This window comes from Ambystoma mexicanum, chromosome 3q (genome assembly GCF_040938575.1).
Source record: "Ambystoma mexicanum isolate Mex_15411 chromosome 3q, UKY_AmexF1_1, whole genome shotgun sequence".
Lineage (NCBI taxonomy): Eukaryota > Metazoa > Chordata > Amphibia > Caudata > Ambystomatidae > Ambystoma > Ambystoma mexicanum.
Window position 1 is genome coordinate 625,606,608 of NC_090926.1, and position 17,715 is coordinate 625,624,322.

Here is a 17,715-nt window from a genome sequence, read left to right on the forward strand (position 1 = left end):
TCATCAATGGCATCACTGATGACATCACACAATATGACATCCATGACATAACATATGATATCGCCCATGAGTACGCACTCTGCAATAACATGTACCAGCAAAGAAACAATGAATATGCTGCAAGTGTCCCGGAAGATCTGTCTAGTGACCAGAATCTACAGACACGTTTGCACTGAAAAAAAGAAAACATGTAAAATAATGTTTGCAACATGGGAGTGTTTGCTCTAGCAGTAGTCCTTTGCGTCATGCACATCTACATTGTTAGAATTCTCTGTTTGCACTGGAGCAGTATTTGCCGGTGCAAAGTTTCGGTAATACCAGTTTACTATGTTTTCAAAAACATTGGAAATGTTAACACTGTTCCGAGTGGATATTAACTACCGCACTATACTTGTCCTTTGTCACAATTTTATTACAGTTGTTGTAAATACAGCTTAGTGCCTGCCTCTAGTACGATTGCAATGCACCACACGGGCACTCCCTGAGCACTGTTTTGAAGAACGAAGAGTCATTGAAGGGAATTTTGAGACAGGTTGTTGTACTTGATATATGTCTATGGTAAATGTGTGCCTTGCTGGCATTCAATTTCTCCAGATTGAAGTGTGTCTTCTTTTTTTAAAATGTTACTTTGACACACTTATATGCGTCCTTTCTGCTCTACCTCCGTGCATTGTAAATGCTATACGTTCCTGCACATTTAATGATTGACTCTTCATATTGACTGCCTATATACAACACATGTGTGTCTTGCCTTTCCCTGCCCCTTGCTCTGTATGCATGGAATGTTAGGAGTGACTGGCACGGAATGCAGTGTGTGAGAATGTTATGTTCTGAGTGTCAGCTGGAAGATGGGTTGACTGAGGGAGGGTGCTGGTGGCTGTTATCCCCGTGTAGCTTGCCCAATGTTCCCAAAATGTATACCTGTGCCTTGTACCTGAGACTGGAAGTCCAGTAAAGATGTTTCCTGTTCCTACACCAGTCTCCGTGTCATCTCTGGCCCATACTTCATTATTAAAACATACTTTGCTGCCCATAAACTATTTCTTGCAGTGTGTATCCATGTGTGATGTTATATGTGAAGGCATCACGGATGTCATGGATGACATCATTTCTGGTGTCATCGGTGATATCACGGGTGGCTTAATTTACGGTGCTGTGCCGTGGCCAAGTTGTGGTTCCTTTACATTTTGGGAGTTTATTTTTCCTGCACTACAACCATAACAGTCCTTTAAGAAAGATATGTCACTGATATTTCAGAGGTTTTTAGTACGACAATTTACCCCTAATATCTCTTTCAGGGACGTCATTTGGGGGTCGCCAGGGGTCGCAACTGCGACCTCTGTGGTGTCCCTTGCGACCTCTGTGGTGTCCCTTGCGACCTCTACTAAAAAAAAAAAAAAAAATTTTTTTTTTTTTTTTTTTTAAGTTATGCAAGCTCCTGGGCTGTGGCTCTTTACTTCTGGGGTGGCTGGCTTTCTTGTTCAGGCCCCTTAAAAAAAAAGACTTGAGGCACTTGTTCTTATTTTTCTTCTAACACTTTCAGCACTGACCCTAAATAAGAAAGAATAGGTATACCAAAGAATGTGTCTTTCTGGAATTCTATACAGTAATTGCTGGCCTCATTAAATGTTTATTTCAGGCACACTTCAGGGGGTGAGTCACTGATTTAGTCTGTTCTTAAACGCCTCACTAAGCCTAAGCCGTTCATCCTTCTGAGGTCGATAAATGAGTACCAACACAGGTTGGGTGATATTGGGTGTATATTTTTTCTATATAAAGCGCTTAATGATGTGTTATTATATAGTACTTACGCTTATCATTTGGTCATGGACGTCTGCTTGCATACACAGTCATTTGGTAATACGGGCCAATAAACACTGAACTTAATGATACATATGGCGATCCATTCTTGTATGAATGTACATCATATAGTGATATCATAACTATATTTTTCATAGTATACAATGTTATGTGATGCCACTTCCTGTTTTTTCAACGGGTGAAATGTTGTGTACCATCGCTACCCGCTATATCACTTTGGGGCGGGGTCTAATGACATCACTTCCTGTGATGTCATCAGAGGGTCAAGGGTCGGGTGATGTCACTTCCGCTACCCCTGGCATTTTGGTGAAATGACGTCCCTGATCTCTTTATCGAAATGTTTTTCAATACATGTCAGTGTTTTTTAGTGATATACAATATGACCTTTGGCCATGTGTTAGGCCCTGTCAAGAGACCAAGAGGCCTTTGGAACAACTGTCTCGATTTAACTAATTAATTAATCTTTTATAGCGCCCTTAAACACCCAGTGTGGACGGGGCTTCGAACCTGTGTTGCTCTGCATTGCCTTGTTTCCAAGGCAAACACGTTACCCCTTCTGGCACAGAGTTTATTCTATGGTCTTGAAAAATGTTGCTTGCTCTAGAGCAAAAAAACCCAAAAAAACGCTAAAGGGTTGTATATTTAAAGCGGATGTTTTTCAGTAATCATACATTAGTGGCTAGTGAGCTTTCTTGCTGTTGGCGTTATGTGAGACAAATAAGCTAGGACAGAGACACTATGCAGAGTTCAAAGAACACATCGAGCCACGAAGACCCAAAGTTACAATGAGGTGTCTCTCAAACATAAACATAGATAAGCAAATGACACATTAGAATGAAATTATAATTGTTATCTTTTATTGTTTTAAGAAGCTGTAGGCGGGATGAACATGTAAATAATAAGTGCACTTCAGGTTCCTCCCGGGGGAGTTTGGAACGTGAAGAGCTGTTTCTTTCTCTCTTTCATGCATTGGGCCTAATTACGAGTCAGCCGGTATGGAAATAACGGTGGCGGTACACCCGCCGGCAATGTAGTTTCAGGACCGGCTGATTTCGTGTTCTGCAGGCGGGAGGTGTCACTCCCGCCAGGTCTGACCTGGCGGGTTTAACACCACCCGCCTGCAGGAGGACGTGCAAACACTGGCACCATTACAGCATGGTGCCAGTGTTTCCACTTCCCCATTCTCATGGGATTCCATGGGAATGGGGATTTACCGAAATCCGCCTCCAGAGTTACCGGGTCACCGGGGTTGTAATGCCCCGGTGATTCCAGGAATCACGGAGGCGGAATGGTAATACGAGTCCGGCGATAACCTGCCGTTTTTTCCGGCTCGGTTACCGCCGGACTCGTAATGAGGCCCATTGAAAGCGTTATTGCTCTGGACTCTGAGAATTAGAGGGAATTTAAAAGCAGAATAAAAGAGTCCCCAAATCTCCATGCCTGTCAGCAGCATCCTGTTACCAATGCAAAAAGTCATGGCTGGAAGCCTCCATACCGCATTCAAAGGTGTACAGCACAGGAGCCTGTGCTCCTATCCGAAACCCCAGTGCAATCACACATAACTCTTTTCTTTTTCTGACAGCCGCAATGTTCCAAAATGATCACCAGAAATGTGTCTAATTTGGGGTGATGTGTAGTAATGTTAGAGCAAACATCACACCAAAAGTACTCATTTGTAAGCAGAGGTAAGGTAGGAGCTCAAAATACACGATGGAGATAAGAGTGATCACAACCAAACTGGCCACCCTGCTTACAAGCAAATGCTCATTCAGGCTATGAAGGATTTCCATCCGGTGAGGGTGGGATAGCCTGAGCTTTTTTGATTTCTAAACTAATAAAATGATGGTGGTACTACATCTGTGAAAGGACGGTCTGCTGATCAGACCTACCCTTTCCTTAAGTGCCATGCCAAATGCATTGTGTAGACATGTGCCCTGCTGCATCAGTCTCCTGACACCTGCAGCACCTGCTCTTCTGTGGCACAGTACTGGTTCAAAGGTTATACATACATTTCTGACAGCTGGCCCAAAGTCACTGCAGAGAGAGGATGCATTTAACTTCTGCGCTCTGATCCAAAATATTATAATTGCTGCTCTATCAGTCTAGTGGCAGTGTAAACTCTAAGCCAGACATGATTGGGATATGGTGACTCATAAGAGCCCACAATTTAATAAAGCCACCTCAAAATGGTGTCAAGTGGTAACCCTGTGAGTGTAAGGCAGCTAAATTAAGGACATGTGGATTCATAGTTAGCCTGCAACTCTCCAGTTCAGCAATTGTGACAATAGGCAGAAAGCTCATGTGCATTGATTCCCTGGGAGGAAGGGTAACACCTCCCTTCAAGCCCAGGATATCTCAGTAGGAGCTCTCCTGGGAACCATACTCCAGAAAGGCACACACGTAACAAAAGACAGTCTCACACAAGGGTGTTGGCCACCAAAGTGGGCTTTGAAGTTGCAGCCCTGGGAAGGGGAAGAGGTGGCTAGAGCAGCCAGAGAGGACAGAGGGGATCTAAGAATGGTTTCACCATCCTGCTTTTCTCTTGGGCTTTCTTTCCTTCCTGTCCACTTGAACATCTGCAGAACAAAGTACTTTGTGTATGCTGCAAGAAGACTAAAGGTCACTTGTCACAGTAACAGGGATTGAATCTCTTACAGCAGGCCTTCCTTTGTCAAATTCCCTGTGGCTCTGTGCCATTATAAAGAAAGAGTCTTCCACTCATTCATGGATTCATGTATGAACTCTACGCAGACAAGAAGAATTCATTGTACCTCACTTGGGAGTTTGGTCCATTCCAAAGTAAGTGCAGATAGAAGGTATCCAAGACAGAGGTGAGATCTGTCCTCTAACCATCCACAGGGGAGATTGGGGGTGAACTGCTTAGAACCAAGGCCAGCACTCTGCTAGCTCCACTTGAACCAGGTTCAACACTAGAGGTGAGCAACAATTTAAATCCCTTGACAGATTAATCGCATCCTATAGCTCCTAGAGGGGGACTCAGAGTACCCTGAGAAGCCAGAACACCTTGGACTCTTTCTTAAATGCTTAGAATTGTCCTTACACTGATTATACTGTGTTCAAAGCATTCAAACTATACACGGCCCGCAATGCTGCCATTAGAACTCTCTTGTCAATCTATGAACTGCTGCTTGCATCCTTTGAACCACTTTGATGCTACATCACCTCAGCAGTGCTCATCACTACTTCAACTAGAACAACAGCCCACCACTGTGCAAGACTTCAAACCACCACATCTTTCAGCAAAGCATTGAACCACAAGGACCATCACATCAACCCAACCTGAACCCTAACTCAAGCCAGTCGAAGCATTAGGTCACACACCAACTCAACCCAGCAGCAGCTATCGTCTCAATCCAGCTCAACCATTGAACAGAACCCTTGTGGACTCTTCGAAATGCACCACTTGAACATTGCATGGAACCACACAAAGCTCAGCTTTGAATCTAACTCAACTCCACCTTGCTGACTCTATCCACTTGACTTGCTGCTCTCAAACTCATTCCAACCTGCAAGAACAGTGCCTATAAGCCTGGTTCAATGCTATTAAAACACATTTTCTAAATAACCTGTATTTGACTCCATTATTTTGGAGTCTGTGTACTATTGCTGTTTGGGTTGCTACTGTTATAGTATAGCCTTCTCTTAGTCCAAATAAAAATAAAAAATAAAGGCGTAGGAGGTATGTTTCTTGACTGTGCTTGTTTCACCTTTATGAGTTGGATCACTGTTGATTTTTAGAAGCGTGAGGCTGAGTAGGTGCCTAAGCCACTTCTCATACATGTTCTCTCACAGAGCAGCTGTCATGTCCTCACACAGGCACAGCTAGTGGATCGATGGCCATCCTAACAGCCCGAGGGCAGACACCAAATGCACATGCGCCATTCAATGCTTTAAACCGTAAGAGTTGTGGGCCTTTTCTGCTCCTCCTATGCCTTCCTCTTGTCTCTAAACTCCTTTCTAGTCGTTCCTCACTGATCTGCTCTCTACCCCATGCCCTTTCATCCTCATCCCTAATTCTAATAATTGTGCTCTCCCCTGTGATGCCTCTGTCTACTTGCCTGGTTTATTTTGCTGTTCTCTTTCGCATCTGCTCCTAGCTCATTGTCTCTGAGCCCTTCAATGCAATGTCCCTATCTTTCCCTTCGCACCCATATACTCTTAATGTTACACCTGCCCGTTTACCTGTTGCTGTTCCTCTCTGTACGACACCAGTTTCATGCTTCTGAGCCCATTCACTTTCCTGCCCCATCTCTCACCCAGTATTGAATATGACCCTGGAGGGGGAGCAAGTGAAGCTTGAGTAGTATAGGAGATCTACGGTGGAAATTGGGGTGCCTGCATTGAGTCAGCCTGCAGTATGCCTGGAAGGGGGGGGGTCGGGTGCTTGGCCGGAATCCCAGTAAGGAAGTGTTTCCCTCCTTCAATGCGTGAGTTAACGAAGGCCAGGACCACTGTGTGGAAGTTGTGCTGGGAATGAACTTTTGATTTTATGAAGTGTGGAGATCTGTAGCTATGCGGTTGGCACCTTCTTGGCTTTGTGCCCCTCGAAGTAAAGGCAACTGTGAAGAATGAAGCCCAATGAGTCTGATATCTGCCGGGTAAATCCTTACAGAGGCATGTCATGCAGCCATTCTTGCTGTCAGCATACCGATGGGGGGCTATATTGGGGTCGTTGATTGAACTGATCAAGCATATGTAATGTTTTTATTCTCACAACACTTACTGCAGCTGCTTTTCAAATTGCAGCCAGAGGCAGACAGAAAACCTCTTTGACGGTCATAAGCACGTAAAGATGGAATCCATCCAAGGCAGAGATGATGCTCGTATAAACTCTAACCTGGGTGTACATATTCCTAAGGCCTGTGAATACAACATTCTAATTACTGTACACTTATCTCTTACACTGAAGCACATTCTGTCTTAATTATTTGTCAACCACAAGTGCTCTTCCCAGCCCTAGGAATGTCTACCTGTGAATAAGACACTATTATCTACGCAGGCGGAGCATTGGAGTATCATGTTTCAGGCCATCATCTGAAATCTACTGCAATCAATCAGATGAGGATTACGTGCTGAAGAATGCACTGTTCACCCAAGTAAATTCTTGCAATTATGATTGGGAGGAATTATTTGAACATTTCCTATTAGTTTAATTTCAGTTTGTATTTCACCTTCTTTCCAATAAAGACGTCCACAATCTACTAGAATGCACAGAGGTGGTTGTTAAGTTAGAAATCGTTACTGTTTCATAGCAGTCGGTCAAACCAAAAGTCTCTGTCTTGCCACTTCTTGAGCAAATAAACGTTTTCATTGTGCCAAGAAATTAAACATCAATAGAAAGTGGTTGCAAATGATAGCAATTCATCACGAGGCACAGACTGACCTTTACATGCTGTTCTGCGAGAACCTGGCTGGTACAACATTGGTTGGCCAGCTTATTTTCCCATGCTTTCTAATTTCGCCTCTTACACGACAACAAAGCAAGTTCTCATTTAGTTTGCAAGCCATTTTTATGGCATGCAATTCACTGCCTAGAGGTGGCTACAACCAGGGGTGTTGCTAGGTCTGGAAAGGATCAGGGGCTAAGCTAATGTCAGGACTGGCGGGACTCGGGGCTAGCTACATCCTTTTTGGATGTAGTCCCTGAGCTTCTATCCGGGGCTACAACCAAAAGACCCGGGGCTATAGCCCCCTTAGCCCCCCCCTAGCAACGCCTCTGGCTACAACAGAGACAGCGATTTGCTAAAAAATTGGACATTGAGTTTCCCTGGCCTAATACTTGCCCCAGACTTCAACTTTTATGTTGTCATCCACATGTACCACACATGCAGCCTGGCAGAATCTTCAGAGCACCATTGACAGGAGATGCATTTACATGAAATATATATTCTATGTGAGAGGTTAACATGGTTTTGGCAATTAAAGGATCGAGGATGGGCCGCACGGCTGGTAAATGGCCCATGCCCGTTCCTTCGTTTCGCAAGATCCATGCTAACCAGGTGAATACAACACACCCCTTCATGCCCAACTAGCTCAGATAGTTGGTATCTCACCCCCAGGCATTACCAATCAACAAACGCATCAACCACTCACACCTACACCATTGCCCACCATTCCATGCCCTTTACCAGTTAGATATAACAGACTCAGCTCGAGATCTCTACAACCACATCACAGCCCAATCAGCAAAGATAGCATCACAGCCACCATCACCTCAGCCAACACAGCTACGTCATCCCATGCCTACAAATACAACCATAGTTTACCCAAGGCCAACCAAAACAATTCCACACCTATCATTAAAGCTGGCCTTATTAATGCCAGATCACTACCACCTCACGCATTGGATATATCCGACTTTATTACACTCCATGACCTTGACTTCCTTGCCATTACGGAGACTTGGCTCCATTCTGCATCAGGCCCATCACTGGCTCTTGCCATCCCAGATAACTATTCCATCAGCCGATCAGAGATGCCAACATTTAGAAAGGAGGAGGCACTGCCTTCATCTATAAAACTGCACTAGGCCTAAGAATGGTCAATAACCAAACTACACCATCAACAGAATTACTATCTATCAAATTATTCACATCTACTACATCTACTATCAAAATCCACTTCATTTACTGCCCACCAGGCCCGACCATCACCTTTGAAAATGATATCTCACACCTGCTATGATCTAACACCAAAAGTATCCCTCAAGCCATCATCTTGGGTGACTTTAATCTAGGTTTCCAAGATCCTAAAGACCTTAAAGCTTGTGCTCTCAAGGATACAATTACTGAATTAGGGTACACACACCAGATAACCCATCCTACTCATAATAAAGGAAGAACGTTAGATCAGTTGGAGGATTTAAACTGTAACATTGACATACTCTCCAATACACCTTGTGCATGGACTGACCACCACCTAATTACATTCATTATCAAATAAGCTGCACTACCTACTCCTCAAATCCAAGCACCCGCCATGACGACCAGAAATAAAAGTAATCTAACCCTAGAAAAAACTCTTACCATTACTACAACCCATCATTCACCCAACTATAGTTCACTCTGATCCATCTGTACTAGTAGATTAGTACAATGAAACCATGCTAAACCTCACGCTCACCTAAACAACTGGTATACTTCTCACCTAAAGACTCTTATGAAACTGAAAAGAACGTCCGAATCACTATAGACGTTTACACCATCATCAGCAAATAAGGACAACTTTATTGCAGCTTAATTTAACTACAAGGTAGCCATTGTCCAAGCCAAAAAAGACGGCTTTAATGATCGCATACCCAAAGCTAAGTCTAGTATGAAGGAATTATTGAAAGAGCTGGAATCACTTGCTCCACCTCCTGATACCTGTACTAAAGACGCCCTATGGTGCACTAATATACAAAAGGCATTACAAGATAAAATAACCTTGCTGCAAAACAAAATAGAAATAAAAAAAAACTCATCTCAAATACGCATCCCATTCAGGTCTCACCTTCTCACATTAGAAATGTACTGCCCCAATTTAATTTCACTCACCTCTCTATCAAAGAAGTTGAGACTATCATTTTGAAACTCAAACCATTCAATTGTCAGGGAGACACTTGCCCAGCCCCACATATTAAGGAGGCCGCGAAAGAACTGGTCCCATTTATTACTTCTGTCATTAATGCATCATTCAAAACCAATATAGTACCTAATAATCTTAAAGACGCCTGGGTACTCCAATTACTAAAGAAACCATCACTAGACCCCAACAACCCTTCAAATTACAGACCCATCACAACGATTCCATTCGTGCTAAACATATTAGACTGTGCAGCTTACCTGCACAAACAGCAACACCTTGAATCCAATAACCTGCTAGCACTGAGACAATCTGGATTCAGACCGAGACATGGGACAGAAACAGTGCTTATCGACCTTAAGACTCAAATCCAGACTTTGAAAGACAAGGGAAAACTTGCTTCTCTTACTCGACTTATCAGCAGCATTTGATTTGGTGAACCACAAAATCTTATGCAAACACCTTGCATCTGCCGCACACTTTTCAGACCAAGCAAACGCTTGGATTGAGTCCTTGCTCAATAACAGATCTATGAGGGTCTTTGCTCCTTCAGCCTCTGCCTCACGCATGGCAGTTACTTGTGGGGTTCCACAAGGGTCATGTGTGTCCCCTACTCTCTACAATGTGTTCACTAAGCCCCTTTTGATAAACGTGACTATCTGGTAGTTACCTACACCACATACGCAGATGACACCCAGTTACTCATCCCTATCACTGGTGATCACATTGTAAACAGTAAGACCCTCAATGACATTTACCTCATTATACAAGCATGGATGGCAAAGCAAATACTCTGTCTCAACGACGAGAAGACAGAGCTACTTCTCTTAGGATCCTCAGCTAACCTGAACAAATTGGGCACGATATTCACCTCCTTCAATATCGATGGCAACATAATTAAAGTTGCCAACGCTGTGAAAACACTAGGAATCTACATTGACACTGCACGGACTCTAAAGAGACAAACCAACGCATTGGCATCATACACAGCTCATACCTTATCTAAGCTCGACTATTGCAATGCACTTTACCTGGGCACTTCAAAACAAAACCTTAACAAAATGCAAGTTATGCAAAATAATGCCATTAGAGCAGCTATAAACATCCCCTGGACACAACATATTTCTGCAACCAGACGCACAATAAAATGGCTCAACATTAAGCAAAGAATCGACCTTAAAATTCTATCATTGACCCATACGTGCCTATCCAACCTAGCTCCTACCTACTTATCCGATACCTATCCAGACAATCGTGTACACGGCCTCAGTCACATTGCGTCACCATTCCTTGCTTTAAGCAACAACATGCAGGTGAGGTTGGCTTTCCAGTCCTCGCTGCTAAGAAATGGAATGCATTACCAGTATCGCAAAGAGAGGAACCATCTTTCCTCCTTTTCCGGAAAAAGATTAAAATCTAGCTTCATGAGCAAGACATTAATTTGATCTCACAACTGATATGCTAAACTCGATGTATTCACTATCCGATGTACATATGGAATGTGTATATATGTAACTTTGCTTTAGACATTTTTGACCTTGATGTATTTTACTGTTGACTGATGTATATCTGTAAGGTTTTGTATTGTATTCTTTTCTGTATTGTTTTTGTAATTTGTATGAAAGGCACCAAGATGCCTTCGGGCTTGGCTGCACTCTACAAATAAATAAACTAAACTAAACCAATATAAATTATGGAAAGCAATATAGAATTGAGAGGCCACTACGCTCCTGGATCATATTAAGAACCTGCTCATTTGGGTAGCAGAACTCTCCTATGTTCACCAATTAGAAATACATAGGACAATGTATCCAGCAGCATTAGACTAAACACTCTATATGCAAATAGCAGCATACAAGGCCCTGAAGAAAGTGACATTACCACTGTTAGTCACTGAAACTAGTCGACCAACACTACTAATGGATTTATCAATAATTCTGAGATACCCGATGTGAATAATATGTGTGCCCCTTTGGTCCACATATAACATATAACATTTCTACATTTTAGATACTGAGTTCAAGAGAGCAGGAATATTAAAAGTAATTGTTATTCAAGTTTTGAACATTTTATATGAACATATCCTGATGTGGTTCATGTTTTTTTTTTATAATAGCCTGAGCAATGGGGTCAGCCTCTTCTCTGTCCCCACACCCTAGGTGGGCGGCACGCTACTGACTTCTAGGGTTTGGTAACATCCAGAGGGACAGCTAGATCGTTTGGATGGTCAAATAGTGCTCATTAATAGATGACAGTAAAATAACAGTTGCTCTACACTTCTAACAGATGCATCCCATTGATCATGGGTCTTGCAATCCTAGAGAGGATCCCCTATGTTTTTCATATTTCAATTTGTCCTGGGGATGGTCTATAATTTCGTGTAGTGACAGATACCGGTTGATGAATAGAGGGCAGACTGCTTGTGCACATAATTTGGGATAGTGTTCCTTTAACAATTTCTGCATATGACTTTGATCTGAACCCTGGAGCCAACCTGCAACCAATGGAGCGCTTTTAAAGGCATGTTCATCGCCATTTGTAATGCACGCATGCAAAACAAATTCACAACAGAGTGCAAGGATACAAGGAAGAGAAAGAGACAGGAATTATGGAAGGAGAAATTAAAAAAGAAGAGGTGAACAGGAAAGTCTTTAGGTGTTTGTGGAACTGAAACAGGCTTTCTTCACTCTGAAGCTGAATCAGTAGGCCGTTCCACATCTTTGGGGCAAAAAAGTAAAAAATGCACATTATCGTAGTCCAAATGTTCCATCGAAAACTGCATGCTGTTTTTCTCTCTTTAACTGATCATCACATAGATTTAATTTCTCTTGAGATTGCCTCTTTCTTTATCTTTCCCAGCTTCACACAGGCTCTTGCTATTATTGCTTCTGGCATGACTCCTGTTTATGCTCCAGTGGTTTGTTTTCTAGGAATTAATATATTTAATGTGCAGCTGTTCATTGCTAATTTGCTAATAGCTTTCCTATTTGGATACAATCAAACCACCCTCGTCCGTTCTGATCTCCGATCAGTGGCAATGTGGTTGCAGTTTCCCTGCTTTCTTGAGGTGTCATCCAGCTGCACCCTTGCTCCTCATAAAGCAATTTTACACTCGGCAGCACAGTTCGTGTTGAGAGGGCGCAGGTTTGATCACATTCAGTGTCATTTTAAATAAAATGCTGATTACATGCAGTGGTCCAGAAATGTTGGCACTTACATTCTGCTTGGTCCCCTTCATACCATTTTCAACGTTTGCAAAATGTAGTGCAAATCTGAAGAGTACAACCAAGCAAAATCACCTTTACTTTTCAGATTTAATCTCTTCTTTGTAAAAGTAAAAATGTAAACGCTGCTTGCAAATTACGCTTTGCAGTTAGTGTTTACTAAGGAATTCGAATCCGCGTGCTCATCAGCAGGTGCTCATCTGATAATTCCATAGTAATCCATTTGTTTTATGACTGCATGACAATCCAAGATGGAGGAGGAAAGCAAAGTCGAGATGCAACTCTCTTGCACCTTGGAAAGGGATAAAAATAAGCTGGAGTGAAAATGAAAGCATAAAAGCATTACGCCCTGCGTTTACATGTTTACATTTTGCACTCCACTCCTTGTAAAATGACCCCAATTCTATTTTCACTGCATGGCTACCATTTTATCAGAAGTAAGTCCACCCAAAGGCTAAGCTCTCATGCTATCAGCACTTTCTGAACCATGTTTGCAGATGTAGTGACAGATAGTGATAGACAAACAAACTACTTACTCCTGGCTATGTTCTTTCTGATGGATGTTCCTCCCACGGATTCCTAATTTTTGCAATCTCAGAAATGTTTTTGACAGGAGAGGGCTCTGCGCTGGATTGAGTTGATGCTCCTTGGTGGTTACATCGCTGATAGAACAAATTGCACTCACTGCATCCGTTGCAGCAGTTTCTAGTTTTTCCCTCCTTCTGCACAGCCAACATGAGGATTAAATAACCACATGGCTACGTTGGGGGGGGTGATGAGGAATCCGAGGGTGGAATGTCCATCAGAAAGAACATTACCAGTGGTAAGTCATTTCTTCTTCTAATCTGTGTCCTCCCACAAATTCCTTACCTTATACAGACTCCCATAGCAGTTTTGTGACTGCAGGTGGGAGAAGTGGATTTTGTATACATTCTTGATTATTGATTGCTCTTATGCTGAACCACTCCTCTAAATTGAGCATCCTGGCCCGATAAAGTGTCCAAGCACTAATGTTTTGACAAAAAGGGAGGATTGCCTACCAAGTTGCGGAGTTTCACATGTTCTGCATTGGAACACCTCTCTGGAGAGAGGAAATGGTTGCCATTCCTCTGGTGGGACGAGGTCTTAGGTTTTCAGGGACATCATTGCATGCAATGGAGTATTACTCCGAAATGCATAGGATGATCCAAAACGTTAAAGTTTGTTTGGTCAACGCTTGGCCAGTATAACCAATAAATAGTTGCCATTCTGGAAATTAAGAAACTAAGAGAACATTTTGGGTCAAGCCTGTGTTACCTCTTTGGTGGATATAAATCTGTTACAGTTAGTTTGTGTGCTTTATGGGAAGGAAGACACTAAAGCACACAAAATACCTTGGGAAGGAAGGAGGAGTAAACCTTCAAAACTGCCTTCTCCCCGGAGAATATAGTAAATGGTGGTTTGCACAACAACGCTTGTAGCTCGCTCACTCTGCAAGCAGAAGTGATTTTTACCAAAACAATAGTTTTCATGGTTAATAATCTATGAGGGCAAGAATGTACAGGTTCAAATGGAATGCCCGTTTAAAAAGTCAGTACCAAATTCAAATCCCAAGACGTAACCAGAAAAGCGACTGGTGGAAAAGTATTTGTCATTCCTTTCAGGAATTTTATGACAATTGCCATCTTAAAGTAAGAACCTTGTTCTGTTGTGCACATGCACATGGATCACACCACCAGGTATCCCTTGATGATAGCCACCTGCAGCCCCTGATGGGCTAGGTGCAGTAAAAAAGAAAGCACTGCAGGTGTATTGCAAGTGGAGGTATTTATGTTCTACACTAGCTGCAAAACCTTTTCCAGTGGCAGTAATATAGTGCTTTTGTTGCTGGTCTTCTAGTCAAAAGCAGCACATCCATCATGTCTTCTGGGAGGTCCCATTCTTTATATTTTAACCTCTCAGAAACCAGGTTTGAAGGTTCAGAGTTCTGATTCCTGGGCGAAGAAGAGGACCTGCGTCTTGAGAAAGTAGGTGCACTCTCTGGGGAAGATGCAATGGAGGGTAGATGGACATGCCTAGAAAGTCCGGGCACCAGGTCCTCCTGGCGTAAACCAGAGCAATCAGGATCACAGATTTCCCAAACTTCCTCAACCTCATGATGACATGAGGAATAATGGGGACTGATGGGAATGCGTACAAGAGTGGAAAATCCCAGTCCACTACGAATGCATTCCCCAGCTCTGCTCTCTGTGGAAATTCCCTGGAGCAGAACCGGTCACACTTCCTGTTGATACTGGATGCAAACAGATCCACTTGAGGTGTGCTTGGGATGTATAGACACATGAAAGTAAGCATCCTAAAGATCGAGTGACACCATCCAATCCTGGACTGGAGGGCACAGAGGATTTGCGAAAGAGTGACCATCAGATTCAAGATGGGTCTCAGTCCTCTGTCTATCTTGGGAACCAGATCCAGAAAATAGGTGGAGTCCCAACCCTGGTATTGTTCGCAACAGGTACCATTTCCATAGCACCTTTCTCCAAATGGGAAAGAATCTCCTGTAGAAGAAGATGATCTGGTTTCCAAAGAGATTGCTCACTCAGGGGCAATGCAGGGGGCTTTGCAGAAATGGAAGACAGTAAGCTTGTGCCACTGTCTGTAGTGCCCATGTATCTGTAGTAATGAAATGTCATTCTTGCAGATGCTGGGTCAACCTGCCTCCCATTGGGGTCCTGTGAACAAAGTTTTTAGAGAGCCTTTGGTGCTGTGGCAGCAGGCAGTTGACTACCTGAACAGTTTTTCCCCCACAGTCTCTGGGGGCACATGAAAATCTCCTTTGTCCTCTCATGGTAGCCTGAGCTCTTCCTCTTAGGCCAAAAGAGGAGTAGTAGAAAAAGGAACACCCTCTCCACTACTAAATAGGTACTAAGCAGGGCGTCTTGCTGGCACTGCGTACCTGATTTTCCAGATGCCTATGCTGATGACGCCAGATTGTCTTATGTTGTGAAGATTATGCAACATAAGAAAACCAACCCAAATCCCTCCATTATGTAACTGGGGGGCCCTGAATCAACCTCCCACACCATGGAGCTGTCCTTCCTATATTTATGTGGCATAAGAACAGCTCAAGCACTGACTGGGAAGGCCAAACTGAGTTCCAAAGTCCAAGGCTGTCTCCGTAGAGAAAATAGATGGTAGGCAAAGACTTACAGGAAATGATGTAGTCCCAAGCAGATCAAAATTAGGGATAGGTATGGAGTGGTCCCAAGCAAGTCAAAAATAGGGACATGTAAACAGGAGCAGGCAGGAGCAGCAGCAGGGGGAAGGACATAAAAGGAAGCCAGAAGGAGGCAAGTAGCACCAGGAAGGCAAGCAAAAAGGAAGGGAAAGCAAAAGGAGGCAGGGTATGGCAAAGGACAAAACAACCAGGGTCAGCAGGGCAAGGGGACAAGGGCAAGGACTCCTACAAGAGGCAAGGAAATTTAGAATAGGAACGCTGGATTCCGGAGCGCAACACGGGCAAAATCCAACGCATTAAGATGCGAGGAATAACAGGTCACCGGCAGTTATATGGTGCTGGCACCACAACAAGGCTTGAACAGCAAGCCGACTTTGACCAGCTCTCTCTACACCGTACTTGCGCATAAAGAGGACCACAGCAGTCTGCGAAATTCATGATGACTCAAAAATGGCTGCACCCATGAAATGCTCTGACCTCGTGGGCCACAGCCGGAGAAAGCACCAACAAGGGTAGAGGTGCTATAACCCGGCCAGGAGGCCTCTCAAGGTAAGTGAGGTTGAGTGGGGGCACCCCACGGGGAGCAATGTAACAGTACGTTGATGTTTTTGCAGCTGATGAATAGCTGCCTCTAAGGATTTTGCTGCAGCCTTTGAAGCATGTGGCTTTTCTGCCTATGGTCCAACATGTTTAAACCCAATTACATGTCCTGGCATCTTGATGGAACGTCTGGGGCAAACCCAGACCTGCATAACCACGCAAATCTCCTGATCACCACACTCCAGCCCATCACTGCACTCAATCCCATGCACCAGTTGACACAGTCTGATGCATCAACATATTTGCCAACATGACATGTTCCAATCTGTAGGTGCTTTTCGAGTCCTCGTTTATTCTTTGCATTCTGGGAATTGTAGTCAGGTTTTATAATGGGTAAAGTGGAAGTACAAGTCCCAGAATGCAAAGAAAAAAATTTGGACTGGATAAGCACCTACAGATTGGAATGGGTCATGTTGGCCAGGATGCATTAAGGTCTGAATGAAGGGACTGGCAAGAAGCCTCATTACAGTCATTGATGAGATTATTGAACTCATCTCTCATCCCTCCTTTGGGAATGTTTTTTGCAGCCCGAGTACCTAGCACCTCACCATTGTGAAGGACCCCCGCAGTTGTGTTGCAGCCTCCCCTGTGTTTGTGAGAATGAGAAAATGGATCATCTTGTCATTGAGCCCCTGGATTGGAACTCACAGCACCTTGAGAGCCAAGACCGCTAGGATTCTAGGGTTTTCACAATTCAACAGCTTGAAGCCATGTTTCAAGAACTGTTCAACACAAGTGAACCACCAGGACCCCCCAGCGCTGCCTTTTGCACTATCCCGATCTTCAAATTGCTCGCACAGCACCAAGATGTCTGGTATGACGCTGCTGGACCACCGAGAAAGGTATTATTGACTGCTAACTGCCTCCGTGGTACATTTCTGGCCCCTAGAGGCTGGTTAGGTCCATTTTTATCCCTTTTGTACTGTGACAAATGAAGGGAATTCATCCCTTCTCCCCAAAGGTGAGCCACCGCTCTTTGGGACAAGGGAGCTGAGCCTGCTAAGCTTAACAACTAATAGGGGACCGGGCAAGCAGAATCCCACTGGGGGTGACTCCTCAGAAAGGGGTTTTATTCATGATACCTCATGTGAAAAGTCCCATGTGTTTGTTGGCTACATGGTGATTGACTAGTATAATTGTATGCATGACCCTTTAGAAAAGGGTAGTGTGGTTTCTAAACCTTTTATAAGGCCTTCATTATGAGAATACAACATAAAGAAGCTGCATGAGCGCCACCAGGAGAGAAAGGGAAGAGGAAGTCCAGCTAAG

The 17,715-nt window shown here is 43.6% G+C and overlaps 1 protein-coding gene across 4 annotated transcripts in view; it reads right to left on the reverse strand.

Moving 5' to 3' along the window:
* Nucleotides 1-17,715, reverse strand: part of SHISA6 (shisa family member 6) — a 1,483,380-nt gene that overhangs the window by 24,620 nt on the left and 1,441,045 nt on the right. The window lies entirely within an intron of this gene.